General features: G+C 39.1%; 1 protein-coding gene and 1 pseudogene across 1 annotated transcript in view; one reads left to right on the forward strand and one right to left on the reverse strand.

The window, feature by feature from the left end:
- LOC125485143 (chemokine-like protein TAFA-1) overlaps nucleotides 1-17,745 on the forward strand; it is a 444,634-nt gene that overhangs the window by 15,343 nt on the left and 411,546 nt on the right. The window lies entirely within an intron of this gene.
- Nucleotides 110-215, reverse strand: LOC125485189 (annotated as a pseudogene).

Consider the following 17,745-nt stretch of genomic DNA (forward strand, 5'->3'; position numbering starts at 1 on the left):
CAGCATCTTTCATCATTTTAAACTCAAGGGATTGGGTCTAGTTTCATTTATAGAACAATGGTGCTGAAGGGTGAGTGAATGGGTAGGTCGGGTCAGGGATGAGGAAGTTGTAAGTAATTTAACAGGCTATTGTGCAGTTACCAGCTGTTAGACTAGGTTTTGATCTTTGTAGCTTATCAAGGGGAGTGCTAACCTTCTCTCCTCTCGTACAACACACTGGTTACCACTTTCTGGGTAATTAGCTAGGTAAGCACTACAGAACTGTTTGAACTCAATTACTTTAACTGTGGATTGGAGACTTTTGCAGAGAGCTCTGAGGTACTGTGGAATTCCCAATTGGTAGTTGAAATGTTAGGGACAATTCCCGCATGTGTCCACATGTCAGCATTTTTATAGGGTCCTGTACACACCTTGGAGACCTGACATGTAACCAAATGATACAGAGACCAGAAAATTTGGCTCACTGGCTCCTCTTTATTTATCTAATATTTGAACCTCAAAAAGCTCTGACTAATTTGTCATGCATAATGATGCTGGTGGTCCTACCACTTCTGGTAGACCTGAGAACACCAGGTAAAATATTTGTGATTTCTGTGCTGCATTATCAAAGCTGCATTGCATGGTTATGGTACTGATGGAAGGCTTTATGACTGACTGTATGTGGTCAGTTTAGCAGTTGTTAATTATAACATCTAAGTTCCAACAATCCTGGTATAGGTGCTTCAGAACCAAACTTGCTGGATATTTGCACTAGCTCTCATGTTGGTATTGTTTTTGTGTTTACTAGTTTTCTTTGGGCAAGTAATGTTGATTTGTGGAGAAAGCTTCGAGTTGACTTTGTCCACGTATTTTACATTCACAAAGTGAGCAAAATTTATTCAAACTTTGGTTGGAAGCTGTTTCACTGTAGGTTTATTACTCTGAATTTTGTATATTAGCTTGTGTTTATACATGTCTCTACCACATTCCTTCTTGCTGTTGCCATATTGCGGCACCTGTCTTCTGTTTGGTTGTGCCATGTAGCATCCTACTGTGTCCTTTAGAGCCAGATTTCAGGTATAGATGGACTCAGCAAAATTTTGCACTGCGTACTTTGTACAGATCTCAGAGTCCAAGGTAGTGGTTATGATAGCCCACACGTGCAACAGTTTCCTCGCGTTTTATATCTTGACTATAGTGTTAACTTAGTGCTTGCAGGTGCTGTTGTCCACCTACAATGGTTTCATACTTTCTGCCATCTGTCAGTAGCGAATCAATGCTGTGACCTTTCTCCCCAAGACATGTTTTTGGAATACTGCCTTCACATGTCAAAGTCACCAACTCCATAATTCACTCCAACAATTCTACATCTACATTTGTTGTCCTTGTTATGGCATCTACTGACAGATTTATCAATTGATTTCTACTGGCTTTTGCCTGTAGGGCATCAATTCTAAGTGATGATTTCTAAAACTGACCCTTGAATGCAGTTCATCTTCTTTCTGCTTCTTTGTTGGAACTTTTCTTGTTGTCTTCTGATACGTCCAAGTATTGAATCCATGCAAGCTATCAATTGCTTCTCCATATTGTTACCACTTGTTTAAAGCTGCTTAGTCTATGTGAGTGACTCCAATATATCTGATTCCAGTCTTGGTTTCCTTTAACTAGGTCATGTTGTTTAAAATGTTGTCAGTGTTCCAGATCTCTGATTTTAGAAGTGTCTGTCTATGGTTGAATCAGTTTTGTTATTTTGAAATTTTTCTCCGCTGTAATTCATCTTAAGATTGCAATAATTTTTCAGTAATATGTCTGTGAGATTTTGGGATGAGACCTCTGTGTATTGAATAATTTGGAATATGAAGTAAAGCTCAGGATCACCTAAAGCACAACATAGTCAATGATGTACGTTTGAAATGTTTCAATGTCAGGAAACATTAGGAAATTTGCACATACAGAGGTCTCTCAAAAAAAGAGAAAAATAGGAACATAGGCTAAAGAATAAAGGTAGGAGAACACTTCTTTTTGAATATAATCTTTAATGCTCACTTGAACGGGTAGATGCACATTCTTCAGTTTCAGGTCTCTTTGAAATACCATGATTCTAAAAGGAACTTTGAACTGCATTGGTTAGTTTAGATTGGCTACTAAACTCTATGGTGTGTGGCTTGAAACCACAATTTCCTAATTCAAAGGCAGTCACTGAGCTGAGACAATGCCTTTGAAGTGGTGTACTTATTATACAACTGTAAGATATGGCTTCCATCCCAATCTGAATAAATCCTTATGCAAGATATACTACATAGGTTCTGGGAATTTGTTTGAAAAGGAGTGGTGAATGAGGTCATGATGAGGTGACTTGTTTTGCGACATCATTAAGATGTGGGTCTGCACTGCTAATGAAAATGGCACAAGTCCATTTTGCTCAGTCAAAAATACCATTGGTTTTAGGCCTGGGCAATTCATAGGAGCAGGAGTGGGCCATTTGACGACTTAAGCCTGCCCACCATTCAATATGATCATGGCTGACTATTGAGCTCAACACCCTAATATCTTCTACTCCCACCACTGTCTACCCCAACTCTTGATCCCTTTTAGCCATACGAGCTATATCTACCTCCTTCTTGAAACAGCATAATGTTTTGGCCTCAATCACTTCTGTGGTAGTGAATTCTACAGGCTCACCACTCTCTGGGTGAAGAAATTTCTCCTCATCTCAGTCCTAAAAGATTTACCCGTTATCCTTAAGCTATGACCCCTGGTTTTGGACTCCCTCCTCACCGGTCCTGCATTTAACCTGTCTAGCCCTGATAGAATTTTATCAGTTTGTATGAGACTGCCCCCCCACCCCCAACCACCTCATTCTTCTAAACTCCAATGAATGTAATCCTAACCCATTCAATCTCTCCTCATATGTCAGTCCTGCCATCCCAGGAATCAATTTGGTAAAGCTATACTGCACTGTCTCTATAGCAAGAACATCCTTCCTTGGATAAGGAGACCGAAACTGCACACAGTATCCCAGGTGTAGCCTTGCCAATGCCCTGTTCAATTGCAGCAATTCTTGCCATTTCCTGCTGTTTAGCTAAAATGATCTTGAAACTCTGCCCCTGCTTCTGGATTCCTCAACATCCCCTCAGCATCTATTCTGTCAAACCTCTTAGGATCTTTTAATAAGATCATTCCTCTTCGAAATTTCAAATGGCAATCTTGAATGTTCAGTTCCCAACTTTGAAATTCTGCAACTACATTTCTGTACTTGCTTTGTGTATGTATCCATTTATTTCACTTTGCCCATCCAGTTATAAATGTTGTATGCTTTCAGATGAAGAGTTTTGTTTTTACCATTTCCCCCAACTCTGATCCTATTTGCAAGAGAATTCTTTTGCCCTTTCTCTGCTTCTTACATTCTGACAATCATTACTATTATATTATTTATTTTGCGTTGTTTTTCTTTATAATTTTCTGAATCTGCCCTCGAGCAAACTGACCCCCAACTCTCCCACCATTTAGTTTAAAGCTGTCTATCTCAACAATGCCAGTTAAAATTACTATAGGGTTGTTTAATTTTATACTGTCCCAAAGGTTTAGCCCCTCTCTCCCCAGTACTAGTACCGAAGTCCCAAGCATCAAAATCTATTAGTTTCAGACCAATTAGTTTCAAGGGGAAGTGGTGGCCTAGTGGTATTATCACTAGACTGTTAATCCAGAGACCCAGATAATGTTCTGGGGACCTGGGTTCAAATCCTGCCATGGCAGATGGTGGAATTTGAATTCAATAAATATCTGGAATTAAGGGTCTGATGATGACCATGAATCAATTGTTGGGGAAAAACCCATCTAGTTCCTTCCCTAGAAACTGCCATCCTTACCTGGTCTGGCCTACATCTGGCTCCAGACCCACAGCAATATGGTTGACTCTTAACTGCCCTCTGGGCAATAAATGCTGCCTAGCCAGCAACACCCTTGTCCAATGAATAAATAAAAGCCTTTTGAATCATGTGCTCAACTTTAAGAACATATTTACTTTATGCCAATTTGCTAATGGCTCTGGTTGAAATGCAGAGCACTTTCCTTTGTGGCTTTTTAACAATTAATTTGGCACCTAGCTGCTCATTTCGTTCAATTGCATTTATCTCGTGTTTCTACTTATGTTCTTGGTACCTGTGTGAACCATGCCATCGGAACCTTCCCCTCTGACTCCAGTTCCTCTCCAGTCCTGGGCTGGCAGCCAAGCCTGAGGGGACTTGTGCTTCCTGCTTCAAAGGACAGCATCATTCCTCTGACAATACTGTTCTTTCCTACAACATGTCTTTATATTTCTTCTCCCCCACTGCACCCCCCCTCACAACTTGAATGCCTCTTATATCTGAAAAGGTGTTGGAAACAGATTAAATGACTTTTTTAAAAGTGGCGTGGATTAATGTTTCAAAAGGAGAAATTTGGATAAACAAATAATTGGAGCACCTTCTCAAAGATTTGGCAGGTACTTCCAAGTTGTAATTCTGAAATGTGCGCAGAGTTGAATTGTGATTAGTGGATGGATGTTTCTGCCATATTTTGTATCATTTCTTGGTCTGAACATGTTGTAGAGAATCTTGTCCATGAGATTTAAGTTAGTGCAGAAAAATGAATGTGGACATCATTTATGGCCAAATACTGATGTGAAGACATGGCCAGTTAGCCAGCAGCAGAAGTGGAGTTTGCGTTTAAGACCCTGATATGAAGGCCAGATTTTGTTATATAAGTGAGATCAGATCAACAGAAAAAAGGGGCCATCTCAAACTAAAACAAAAAGCGCACACAAATGCTTATGGTAATAGGCTGACCAGAAGTGCATCAAAGCTGTATGTAAGATTTCTTTTTCAAACTCTGCTTTGGTAATTGTTCACTTTTATTTTGTCCTTGGTAACTTGTCATACAAGTTCACTGTAACTGACATGAGAATGTGAATGATGATCCGTTGGACTTAACAGATGTTGACACAGTCTCTTCATTCAGAAGTTACCTGGCTTTAGGACACAAATCTAAATATTAATTCCTGTTGGAGAGTGCTCAAAAGCATTGCCTTGAGGACTACAAATCATTGAACATATTTTGGTGGTTTATTACATATTACAGAGTTTTAAATCAGCTGAGGGAATAATATTTATTGGCTGAGATTTTTAATTAGCGTTCGATTTATAACATCATGCTGCCTCTGTAACAATGTATTTTGGGAAAAGAATACCAAAGATCTTCAATTTACACAAAAGACTTGCAAATATTAGCATGAACAGCTAATGAGGCAACATTTTGGTTGTGCAAGTACTCAAAGGATTTCCAATTGATTTGTCCGGTTTTTGCTATAAATTTGTATATATCTGTGGAAAATAATCAATTAAGATTTTCACAGGCAAATCTAGTAGGAGGTCTAGAGCACAAAATACTTAATGCAGTGATTTCCCCACAGACATATGAATTTTTCAATTTAACATAGGTCATTTATGTGGCTTGAAGATGACTCCAGAATTTTAATAGCTTTTGATGGAAAGCACAGCATTCTAATTTAATATTTTATAGGAACAGCTATTTTAAATTTGCATGTTTAATTTTTTAAGGGGGTTTTGCAACCATTGAAGCTCTGGCTAAAATCTGCTTGCTTTGGATTGTATTTATCTAAAATCCTAAACAGCATTCTACTGCTCAGTATGCTTTTCTCCATTATTGGTCTTTGTTCTACCTGCATCTGCTGTGACTTACTTAAGACTCTGTTTGAATGAAAGTGAATTATTAAAACTATTTTTGGCACATGATTAATTTTGCAAACATCCCAACTTTTAAATTTATACTCCAGGGTATATTGAAGTTGTATAGTGATCATCATCGATTTTGCAAGAGGGAGGGTGAGACAGCATTAAAATGTAACATAATATGTACTGCATACCCAGCAATATTTAATAGCCACTAACATTGGTCAGCTATACTTTTTTCAGTCAAAAGTAATTTGTAAACTTACTACACTTACCAAGATGGCACGGTTTTCAAGATTCTAGCTGAAGAGAACTTTATTATATGGTTTGTTACATTTTTTGATGCTAGCTTTTAAATAACAGTCAGAAAGCAAGACATTCTGCAGTTTCATCTTGAATAAGCACTGAGTCAGAGATAAACAAAATACAGTGGATGCTGTAAATTGTGAATAAAAATCGAAAACGTTGGAAATACTCAGCAGATCTGGTACCATCTGTGGGGAGAAGAACAGATTTAATGTTGCAGCTCGGACCTATTGTCAGAACAATTCTAATGAAGGGTCACCAACCTGAAATGTTGGCTGATTATTTTCTCTCCCCACAGCGCTGGCAGCCCAGCTGAGTATTTCTAGCATTTCCAGTGCATAAAAATATCTGCATTTTTATAAGTAAATACAACTCTATTATTGAATGAGAGATAGTAAGAACCTCAGTTGCTGGAGTCAGTGATAACAGTGTGGAGCTGGAGGAACACAGCTGGCCAAGCAGCATCAGAGGAGCAGGAAATTTCTGAAGAAGAGTCCCGACCCAAAATGTCAACTTTCCTGCTCCTCTGATGCTGCCTGGCCTGCTGTGTTCCTTGAGCTCCACACTGTGTTATCCCTATTATTGAATGTTGTTTTATCCGGTTTAAGAAATAAGTGCAATTCTTAAGCTTATGTTGAATGTGATATTTTCCCAGATAACCGTTATTAGTACCTTGTGATATTTGCTACCTCTACCAGGATGTGTTATAGATGAAGGTTGTTTTGAGGTAGTTCTCTACCACTAACCCTCTTTCCTGACTCATGACAAATCAAAAATTATCCAGTGATAGACTACAGTGTATATATGGGCCAGGGGCAGACAGTTGAGACTAGTTTAGTTTGGGATTATGTTTGACATGGACTGGTTGGACCAAAGGGTCTGTTTCGGTGCTGTATGACTCTTTGTCTCTATGACTCTATGAAGTGACACTGCACTTGAATAACAAAGGTTATTTACAGCAATAAATACAACTATATTTAGTCAGGCATAATTACTAGGACCTTTAGGGAGCTGGAAGAAATGCATCTGCTCTCTCCAAAAGCTGGAGTAGCACTCAGGCTTCACCCCCAGACTGTGGCATCAATGGAATGGGTGATGCCTATTGATGCCTATGTAACATTAACATTAACCTCTTCAGAACCATTACTTTAAACAACACTGAATAGCATCGGTGCATGAAGACAGTAAGTCCTCATTTAAAGTTGTGATTCCATTCCTGAGAATCTAGATTTTAAGCGAAACATTAGTAGGTCGGTCATTTAGGACCTTGCTTATAAGGAAAAAACAAAGTAAAGCATTACATCATTTAAGCTGAAATGGTACATTGGTAAATAAAATAACATTTTAAAATAAATTGAAAAATGTAACTTGCAACTTATGTTAGCACCACCTTCCTAATCCTTCTTCCTGGTCACTGCTGACCCTCGTTGCGCCTCAATCCTCTGAGTTTCCATAGAATCCGTACAGTGTGGAAACAGGCCATTTGGCCCAACAGGTCCACACCAACCTTCTGAAGAGTATCCCATCCAGACCCATCCCCCTACCCTATCCCTGTAACCTTACATTTCCCATGGCTAACACACCTAACCTGCACATCCCTACACACTATGGACAATTTAGCATGGCTAATCCACCTGACCTGCACATTTTTGGACTGCTGGAGGAAGCCAGAGCACCCAGCAGAAACTCATGCAGGCACGGGGAGAACATGGAAACTCCACACAGACAGTTGCCCGAGGGTGGAATTGAACTCATGACATGGCCTCTGAGTTGTGTTGAGCCCCTGACTAGCCGTCTCGCCATTTCCTTCTGCAATAGTTACATTCCTATTCAAGATCGAATTTAGGCTGAAGCTAGAGCTCTGATGATATGCAAGTATTGAGTCCTGATTGTTCATAAGTACCAAGATATGGCCTTTAGAAAACATTTTTTTTTGTATGGGGAGGCAGTGGCGATGCCATGGGGAAAGTAATTCATAATTCCAGAATAATGTCTGGGTTTCTGAGTTCACATGTCATCATGGCAGATGAAACTGAGATTCAATAAAATGCTAATCTAATGGCAACCATGTAATCTCTGTTGTTTCATGTAAAAAACCCATCTAGTTCATTAATGTTCTGCTGACCTTGCCTTGTCTGGCTTAGATGTGACTCTAGACCCACAGAAATGCAGTAAACAAATTTGTAAAAAATTCTTTAAAAATGCTCCCACTCGCTAGTTTTCTCCCTTGAAAGCTCTCTGGCTCTCTAAACTGTAAGGCAGAGGCAGCTTTGGCAGTGATTTAAAAAGAACATGGATTTTAAATGCTCCAGCTCCAGCACTTTGAACCACTGGGGCCTCGCACTTCCATGACGTTGGAGCTACAGTTTGGGATTGAGTCTGCTTCTTAATTGAGAAATCCAGTCCAGGCAAAGGAAGCTGCAAGAGCTTGGGTTGGGGAGATGCTATAACTTAGAGGCTGGGGAGGAGGAAAGGCCACAACCCAAGGTTGGAGAGTGGGATGTGGCACCGATTAGGTGTGTACAGGAAACAATGTTAAAACCCACCTTGCGATGTTTGAGATTACAGATCCAATTAACTTACTGATGTTAAAACAAGAAAATGCTAAATAAGATAACTTTAATGATGTACATACTCACTGTACCACTTGAGTTTTCTGGTTCCCAAAAGTTTAAAATAATCAAAGTCAGACTGAAAATGTTGAAACTTCATGTGGCTGATGTATTAGTGTATTTTACTTCTCATGTCTGTAACATGTATATTCCTCAGAATGAATAGTCAAGTGCAACTCTTAGTTCCTAGCTCTTTACAAATAATATTAAAATATAACATTTGTTCTTCCATTTTGAAGCTGGTTGTATTAGCAGCTTAACCAGTGTTTGAAGTGTGCATGTGTGATTGATATATAAAAGTAAAGATCTGTAATTGGAAATGAACCTCACAGTAAAACTTGTCAGAAATCTTTTGGATATTATTGTCCTCAATCAATCTAATGAGAACAACGAATGGATGACACACACTAATAATGATAGATAGGCAGGATGCTGGAATGAAATGGATGAATGATACATAAACTGATGAGTACAGATTTTGTCCCTGTTTAGCAGATGTTTATATTTAAGTCTCTGCAACTAATATCTGACAGCTGCAGTTAACTTTGCTGCTATAATCTTTTAATTGTAATATTTACAATCCAGTAATAAATTAAGCAGGATCCAGATAGTTCACTTTAAGCTGTTGTAGCTAGAAAATTGCTTAGAGGCAATGAGTGTTGCAAACATGGTTTTTACTCCTGAAATGTTTGCATAGCAAAGTTCTATTCAAATGTTCAGTTTGTATTGTACTTTCTAAAGCAAAGATGAGAGTGTCATAGGCTAATAATAAATAAAATTTTAGCTGACCGTTCAATGGATGTCCTTTGTGTATCTTGAGAAACAGTCAAGAGTGAAAAATGGAAACTATTCATAAAGTTTAACAAGCGCTAAATGGAAAGGTACCCTATTGTGCAAGAAAATGCTTAACATAAATTATGATCTAATTAACATTTGCATAATGATATAGACTTCCTACTGCTTGTGGTGCTAATTAGCAAATGACAAATGAGTAAGCATTAATATTTCATTAAGATCTAAGGCTCTATAAGAAAGATTTACAACAAAAAAAATAGCTACTCTCAGCAACATGCATGTAAAAACAAAATAACGTTCATTGTAGTTGGCCTCATTCTTCTGGATTCTGTACCTTTTTATCTTTTAGAAAATTAAATTAGTAAATATTATGTTCTTCATTTTCATCAAAACGATTTAATAGTTAAAATGCACAGTTCACCAGATATGCCTTAATCATATATAATTCCCAAAGGATAAACACTGTTTACAACAGGAAACACTGCAAGAAAACTAGCCATAATTAAACTTGGCATTACCCATTATTTATGATTCACAACAAAACAATACCTCTAACATAATAAAACAGTAAAGACATATTCAATTAGGCCACTTATACCATTCATTTTACATTGATTCAATGAACTTGTGGTTTATATTCTGACATCTTCCTCGATGCACTGAAGTAAACCATGTGTAATGACAATTTATTAAATGCGATTATTTGTAAACTTGGATCCTAAAGTAGAAGAAAAATGCATAGATTTAGGTTTGGTTTGTATTTTTATATTGTCTGTCAAGAAAGGGAGATCATAGTTTTAGTTTCATTGGAATTCTGTGGGTCATGTTGCGGTGGCTGAATTTTGTTTACATGCATCTAAATTAGGCTATTAAAAGATTGGGGGGAAGAAAAGACATTTGCCTGGAAACAAAATGCCTAATGACACCTGTAGACAGACTGAGCAATCCAGAAGATTAGCCATAGAATGTTTCATTTGAGTCCAATAAGATACAATTTACGGTCATAGAGTCACAGAGTCCTACAGCACGGAGACAGGCCCTTCAGCCCAAACGGGTCCATGCCGACCAAAATGTTCATCCACACTAACCCCATTTCCCTACACTTGGCCCACATCCTTCTAAATCTTTCCTATCCATGTTGTCGTCCAAATGCCTTTGTTGTTAATGTATCCGCCTCAACCACTTCCGCTGGCAGCTTATTCCAAATGTGTACCACCCTCTGTGTAAAAAAAGTTGCCCCTCAGGATCCCATGTATTCTTTCCCTTCTTACCTTAAACTGAAACCATCTAGTTCTCGATTCCCCAACCCTGGGAAAAAGACTGAGTGCATTTACCCTATCCACGCCTCTCATGATCTAATACACTTATGTATGATCCCCCCTCAATCTCCTATGCTCCAAAGAATAAAATCCTAACTTCTCCAATCTATCCCTGTAACTCAATCTCTTGAGTCCTGGCAACATCCTTTCTTCTGCACTCTTTCCAGTTTAATAACATCCTTCCTATTGCAAGGTGACCAAAACTAAACACAATACTCGAAGTGCAGCCTCACCAACGTCCTGTACAATGGCAACATAACTTCGCAACTTCTATACTCAGTGCCTGTTTGAAGGCCAGTGTGCCAAAAGCCTTCTTGACTGCCCTGTCTATCTATGTCTCCACTTTAAGAGAACCATGCACCTGAACTCCAAGTTCCCTCTGTTCCACTACACTCCTTAAGGCCCTACCATTCACTATGAAACTCCTACATTGATTTGACTTTCCAAAATGCACATCTCACACTTATCTATATTAAACTCCATTTGCTATTTCTCGCCCCGATTCCCCAGATGATCAAGATCCTGCTGCAATTTCTGATAACCTTCCTCACTGTCCATGATACCATCTATTTTAGTGTCATCCGCAAACTTATTAATCATGCCTTGTACATTTTCATCCAAATCATTGATATGGATAACAAACAGCAATGGGCCCAGCACCGACCCCTAAGGCACACCACTAGTCACAGGCCTCCAGCATCCTTCCACTATTACTCTCTGCTTCCTACCATCGAGCCAATTGTGTATCCAATTTTCCAGCTCTCCCTGGATTCCATATAATCTAACCTTCCAGAGCAGCCTATCATGTGGAACCATATCAAAGGCCTTACTAAAATCCATGTAGATTATATCTACCACCCTGCCCTCATCAACCTTCCTGGTCACTTCATCAAAGAACTCTAACAAATTTATGAGCCAGAATCTGCCACGCACAAAGCCATGCTGACTCCTCCTAATCAAACCCTGTCTTTCTAAATGCATATATATCTTATCCCTCAGAATCTTCTGAAGTAACTTACCTTCCACAGATGTTTAACCATGCCCCCTTGACACTCAATTACAACACCATATCTGAATCCCCCACTATCAATATTCTTGCTTTTGCCATTCATCAGAATCTGAACTGGACTTGCCATATAGATACAATGGCTACAAGAGCAGGTCAGAGGTTAGGAATACTGCATAAACCAACTCCCAACTCCCCAACGTCTGTACACCATCTACAAAGCCAAAATTTGAAGCATCCTGGAATACTGCCCACTTGCCTGGATGAGTGCAGTTCCAGAAACACTCAAGAAACTTACAACATCGAGGACAAAGCAGCCTGCTTTATTAGCACAACATCCACTTCCTTCTCCACAACCGACTCTCCGTAGAGTTTACCCTCTGCAAGAGTACTGCAGAAATTCACTCAGATCCTTTGAAACCTTCACCTTTACACCTTCCAAACCCATGACAACTTCCATCTAGAAGACTGAGGACTCAAATACCTGGGAACATCACCACCTGCAAGTTCCCTTCGAAACAACTTACAATAAAGGCTTCTTTGTTGTTTCTTCATTGCTGGGTCAAAATCCTGATATTTCCTCCCTGACCGCATTATGGGTCTACCTACATTGCATATACTGCAGTGGTTCCAGAAGAAAGCTCACCAGCACCTTCTCAAGGGAAATGAGTAACGGGTGATAAAGGCTGGCCCAGCCAGTGATGACACATCCCATGAGAGAATAAAATACAAGTATCTTGATGACACCAAGCTCTTCCTCCTCAATGTCTCTGTTATCATACTGATTTACCAGACATCAAGTATTGGATGGGGGTCAGTAAGCTTAGTTGGTTAGACAACTGATTTGCGATACAGAGTGGTGCTAACAGCTTGGGTTCAATTCTCACACTGGCTGAGGTTACCAAAAAGGACTCTGTTTCTAAACCTCTCCATTTGCACGCGGCATGGGGACCCTCTGGTTAAACAACTTCAAGTTATCTCACTCTCTCCCTCTCTCCAAGAGAGCAGGCCTCTGGTCTGGTAGGACTATGGCAGCTTTACTTTTTCTTTTTACTGGATGAATGTATATCCTTCCAATTAAGTATTAGGAGGACTGAAGCCATTTCCTCCCACTTTCTAAAACAATTGTGGCCATCCAAAACCTGGCTGTTCATATCTAAATACGTCAATTTCCATTCACCCATTACCCTGTACTTGTTAACCTATGCTGTCTTCCAATTAAAAAATCCATTTTTGGAAAAGAAAGCAGCTTCTCTCAAACCCAAAAGAGGGTTTATTTATGAAGGCTTATGAATGAGCTTTGTGAATTTCTGCTCACCGCCCTCTATCTTCCTGCATTATCTTCAAAGATTGTAATTTGTTAAGTCCTGGCATGTGGACCTCATTGGTTGGCCAGCAATAATTGCCGTCCCTAGCTTCCATTTAGAAGGTGGTTGTGAGCCGTCTTCTTGAACCACTACAGTCCATGTGCTGTAGGTTGACCCACAGTGCCCTTAGGGAAGGAATTCCAGGATTTTGATCCAGTGACAGTGAAGGAACAGTGATATATTTCCAAATCAGGATGGCGAGTGACTTGGAGAGGAACTTGCAGGTGGTAGTGTTCCCATGTATCTACTGCCTATGACTTTTGAGGTGGTGGAGGTAGTTGGTTTGGAAGGTGCTGTCTAAGGAGCTTTGGTGAATTTCTGCAATGGTACAATCTGCTGCTACTGGGCGTCAGTGGTAGAAAGAGTAAGTGTTGGCGAATATGGTGCCAATCAAACAGACATCTTTGTCCTGGATGCTGTCAAGCTTTTTGAGTGTTGTTGGAGCTGCATCCATCCAGGCAAGGGGGGAGTATTCCATCACACTCCTGACGAGTGCCTTGTGGATCGTGGACAGGCTTTGGGGAGTCAGGAGGTGATTTACTCACCTCAATATTCCTACCCTCTGACCTGCTCTTGAAATGACTGTGTTTATGTGATGAGCTGAGTTTCTGGTCAATGGTAACCCCAAGGATGTTGATAGCGGGGGATTCAGTGATGTCAAGGGACTGTGATTAGATTGTGTCTTATTGAAGGCAATTGCCGGGCATAGAGGAGAATAGATTAATCATCTGAGGGAGACAGCATGTAGTACTCAGCAGGAGGTTTCCTTGCCCATGTTTGACCTGATGCCATGAGACGTCATGGGCTCTGGTGTCAATGTTGTAGCCTTCTAGGGCAACTCTATCCTGACTGTATACCACTATGCTGCCCCCTCTGCTGAGCCTGTCCTGTCAGAGGGACAGGACATATCCAGGAATGGTGATGGTGGTGGTTGGGACATTGCCTGTATATTATGATTCCATGAGTAATTATGTCAGTGTTGCTTGTCTAGTCTTTGAGACAACTCTCCCAATTTTGGCATCTGTCCTCAGATATTTGTAAGAAGGACTTGGCAGAGTTGACAGGACCATTTTTGCCATTGTCATTTCCAGTGCTTAAGTGGTCAATTTTTATTCCTTTTTTCTTCTTTGTTGCTGGTTAATACAACTAAATGGATTGTTAGGTCATTTCAGAGCATTGTTAAGAGTCACTTGTAAGACAGACCAAGTAAGAATGATAGTTTTCTTCCCTGTAGGGTTTTAGTGAACCAGATGGATTTTTCCTGACAATTGACAATGGTTTTATGGTCATCATTAGTCTCTTTATACCAGACTTTTATTGGATTCATCCCTTATTCCCCAGAACAATACCTGGGTTCTAGATTGATGGTCTAGCAATAATACCACTTGATCATTGCCTCCCTATTTGAGAAAGCTATTGTAACTGAAAACTCTATTGTAGAGTTTTATAATAAGAATGATATAGAGATAAACATGCAGCATTTTACATGTAAATAGATTTTAATATCAGAAAATGGCATGCATTGTGTAATCTGATTATTGCTATCTGTAACTGGATTAGAATTTGCTACCCCATTTTGCCAGTAAATATTTGTGACTTTTATATGCACAAAACTTAACAAATTAAGATATAAGCAAGACTCTTGTGATGGAAGATTTCAGGAAGTATATGAAAGGAAAGAGGTATATGTAAGACAAACATTAAACAATTCCTTGGACTACTTCATCCAGTTGTAGGGTCCATTGAATTTATATTGGGTCAAGTTCACTTTCAGTCTGAACACTCCCTTGGCCACAGTCCTACTAGTGGAGACTGACATATTCTTCCCTTGAGAATCTGTAAAACTTTGCTAGCAACATGAAGTAAACATATCTTTTAACCCTTGGCTGACCATCACTATGTCAGAATTAGAATATTATTAATTTAAGAGGCTCCAGCCATTACTAGATGAATTTGATTTGGTTCTGAATCAGTGGATGCCTGGCTTAAATATCTCGAATAAGAATACAATGCAGTTATTTCACACTGTCTTTTAATCTGACTCGATACAACTTCTCTATTCATGGAACCTGACTCTGCAAGGTTATGGTGTGACTTTCTCCGAAACTACCTTTAAGAATCCAAAAGGTTCCATTGTCAGAATAATTTGAATGAAACTGCCCTTTCCAGAGACTTGCAATCATTTAATTTAACATTCTTCAATTGAAAACCCACTCTTAATAAATATTGATTCATTAATTATAAATCAATCAAGGCTCATTACTTATCCAATCATCTGTTACATGAAAGTTTACCACCTCAGTGCAGTAATTTTATTAATTTGTGACTAGTTTAGAATGTAAAATGTTGTAGTATCAAACCATATTCTATTATCTTGTTAATTATTACAGATGATACAATATAAAATGGTTAGATTAAAGTAAAACGTAACTATCCAGGCCATTTAAAATTGCAATGACTCCTTGGGAAGGCCAAAAAAGAAGAGTTAATTCATCTTGCAAATTTTTTCAGGAATTCACTACTATCAATGAAAAAGCTCCCATCTCCCTGAGCTTGCTGTTCAGAAATCTGAACAAATAAACAAGATAAGAAAGCTTGCCTGATTTATTGACAATCAATAATAGAAATAGAGTAAAAATGGATTGGATTAAGATTTCCTTTTCATTAGCCAACAGTAACAATGTCACAGCAGACAGCATCAGTTTTAAACTCTGGTAACCTTCGTAAATGACCCCTCATTTGGTTTTGTGAGGAGTCTTTTTTTTTTCAGAAATCCATTTGTCTGATCGTTTCAGAATTGATTTCTAGAGAAATATATATTAAAAAAAACATGCTAAGGACTGATGCAGTTAAAAGATATTAAAGCACAGTAATTGATAGCTGAGGTCCTCATAACGAGAGAGCAATATATGTAGTAAATAACATTTTTGAATAAACATCAATTCTCAGAAGCCACAGTGTTGACTTTTCCCTGTTGTGTATTTAGTCTTTCACTGTAAACATTTTCTGAAATAATAGTAAATATACTTGAAAGATAAGGGATCTGATCATATTCAATGTAAATTTTGTAACCTATAAGACAAACAGGGTTTTCTAGTTACGAATAACAATATTCCTCACCAGCATGAGGACGGTGAACTCATCTTGACCTAGATACATAACTTGAATACCAAGAAGAGTGCATTAGTAAAAGCTTGTGTGACTAAACTTGCTTTGACAATCTTTATTTATAATAACATTTGTCCATAAAGATGAATATTGACTGGCATTGTATGCAAAATAACTCTTTCAAAAGCATATCTATAGCAGTGCTTTGTAGACTACAGTCAGAAAAACATGGGCTTCCAATAAAGATCTGTCATAACGTTGTGAAATAATCACAGATGTAAAGAAGTAGTGGCCAGAAAAGTGTGGTATATGCTCGATGTAGGAACAATGTGTACCCATCTCCTGTGCAGTATAGTGTAGGATGGTTATCTCCACAAGGAGGAGGAGCATGTAGAAGTAAGCATTTGTCTTGAAATTCAGTGTGATTAGTACCGACAAAGGTTATACAAAATAATACATGGTGGAAAAGGGGTAAGGGGGAGGGGGGAAGTCGAAAGATTCTCAGCAGATTCCATATCCACCCAAGGTGTTCAGAGAGCAATCTAGAAAAATGTCTGACACCCTGTCTTTCAGTAAGGATGTCACTGTTGTAATTTGCTGTCTAGTACAGCCACAATTGTAACTGGAAGTAGGGAGATGACAGCATTTCCAGTGCACACGAATATAGCAAGTTTTTTGGTTGCTTCATATTTAATAATATTTGTGGATTTAGGTTTGAAAGATTGTGGACATACATGGATTGTTTTAAATTAAGGGGGTCATTGAAAGAATGGTGGAACTTTATTAAAATATGCCCTTTGATGGCAGTCACACGTTTTGTGATAATTGCTTATTCATTGATACTCTGCCTGGGGTACAGCTGTCCATTTGCACTTTGTTTTGGATATGGCTTAGAGTAGTTGGTGATTGTTCGGCCAAATGGAAGGAACTTTCAGCTCAGCTGTCTTGTTTCTGAAAAAAAAAGCCTTTGCTTGTGAAAGATAACACAGTGTGGAGCTGGAGGAACACAGCAGGCCAGGCAGCATCAGCGGAGCTGGAAAGCTGACGTTTCGGGTCGAGACCCTTCTTCAGAAATGGAGCCATTTCTGAAAAAGGATCCCGGCCTGAAACGTCAGCTTTCCAGCTTCGCTGATGCTACCTGGCCGGCTGTGTTCCTCCAGCTCCACACTGTGTTATCTCTGACTCCAGCATCGACAGTTCTTACTATCTCTCACCTTTGCTTGTGAATCCTGATTGTCCTCTTGAAGAGTGATTGGCTGACTTCTCAGTACTATGTTTCCTCAGCAAACTGTCTGCCATCTGACAGACATCTGCTCATGTTTGATGACTCCCAACACCCACATCTGAATCTGCCAGAAGGTCAGACATATAGCCATTGGGGAATCTCAAGCTTTGTATGTTTTGCCTTTGGGAGCAAAAACTTCATGACCAAAAGGTATTTTCTTCACAAAATGAATCTCTGCTGAAAGAACAAGGTGTACAGCTGGATGAACACAGCAGGCCAAGCAGCATCATAGGAGCAGG

The sequence above is a fragment of the Rhincodon typus genome, chromosome 16 (genome assembly GCF_021869965.1).
Source record: "Rhincodon typus isolate 14 chromosome 16, sRhiTyp1.1, whole genome shotgun sequence".
Classification (NCBI taxonomy): Eukaryota; Metazoa; Chordata; class Chondrichthyes; order Orectolobiformes; family Rhincodontidae; genus Rhincodon; species Rhincodon typus.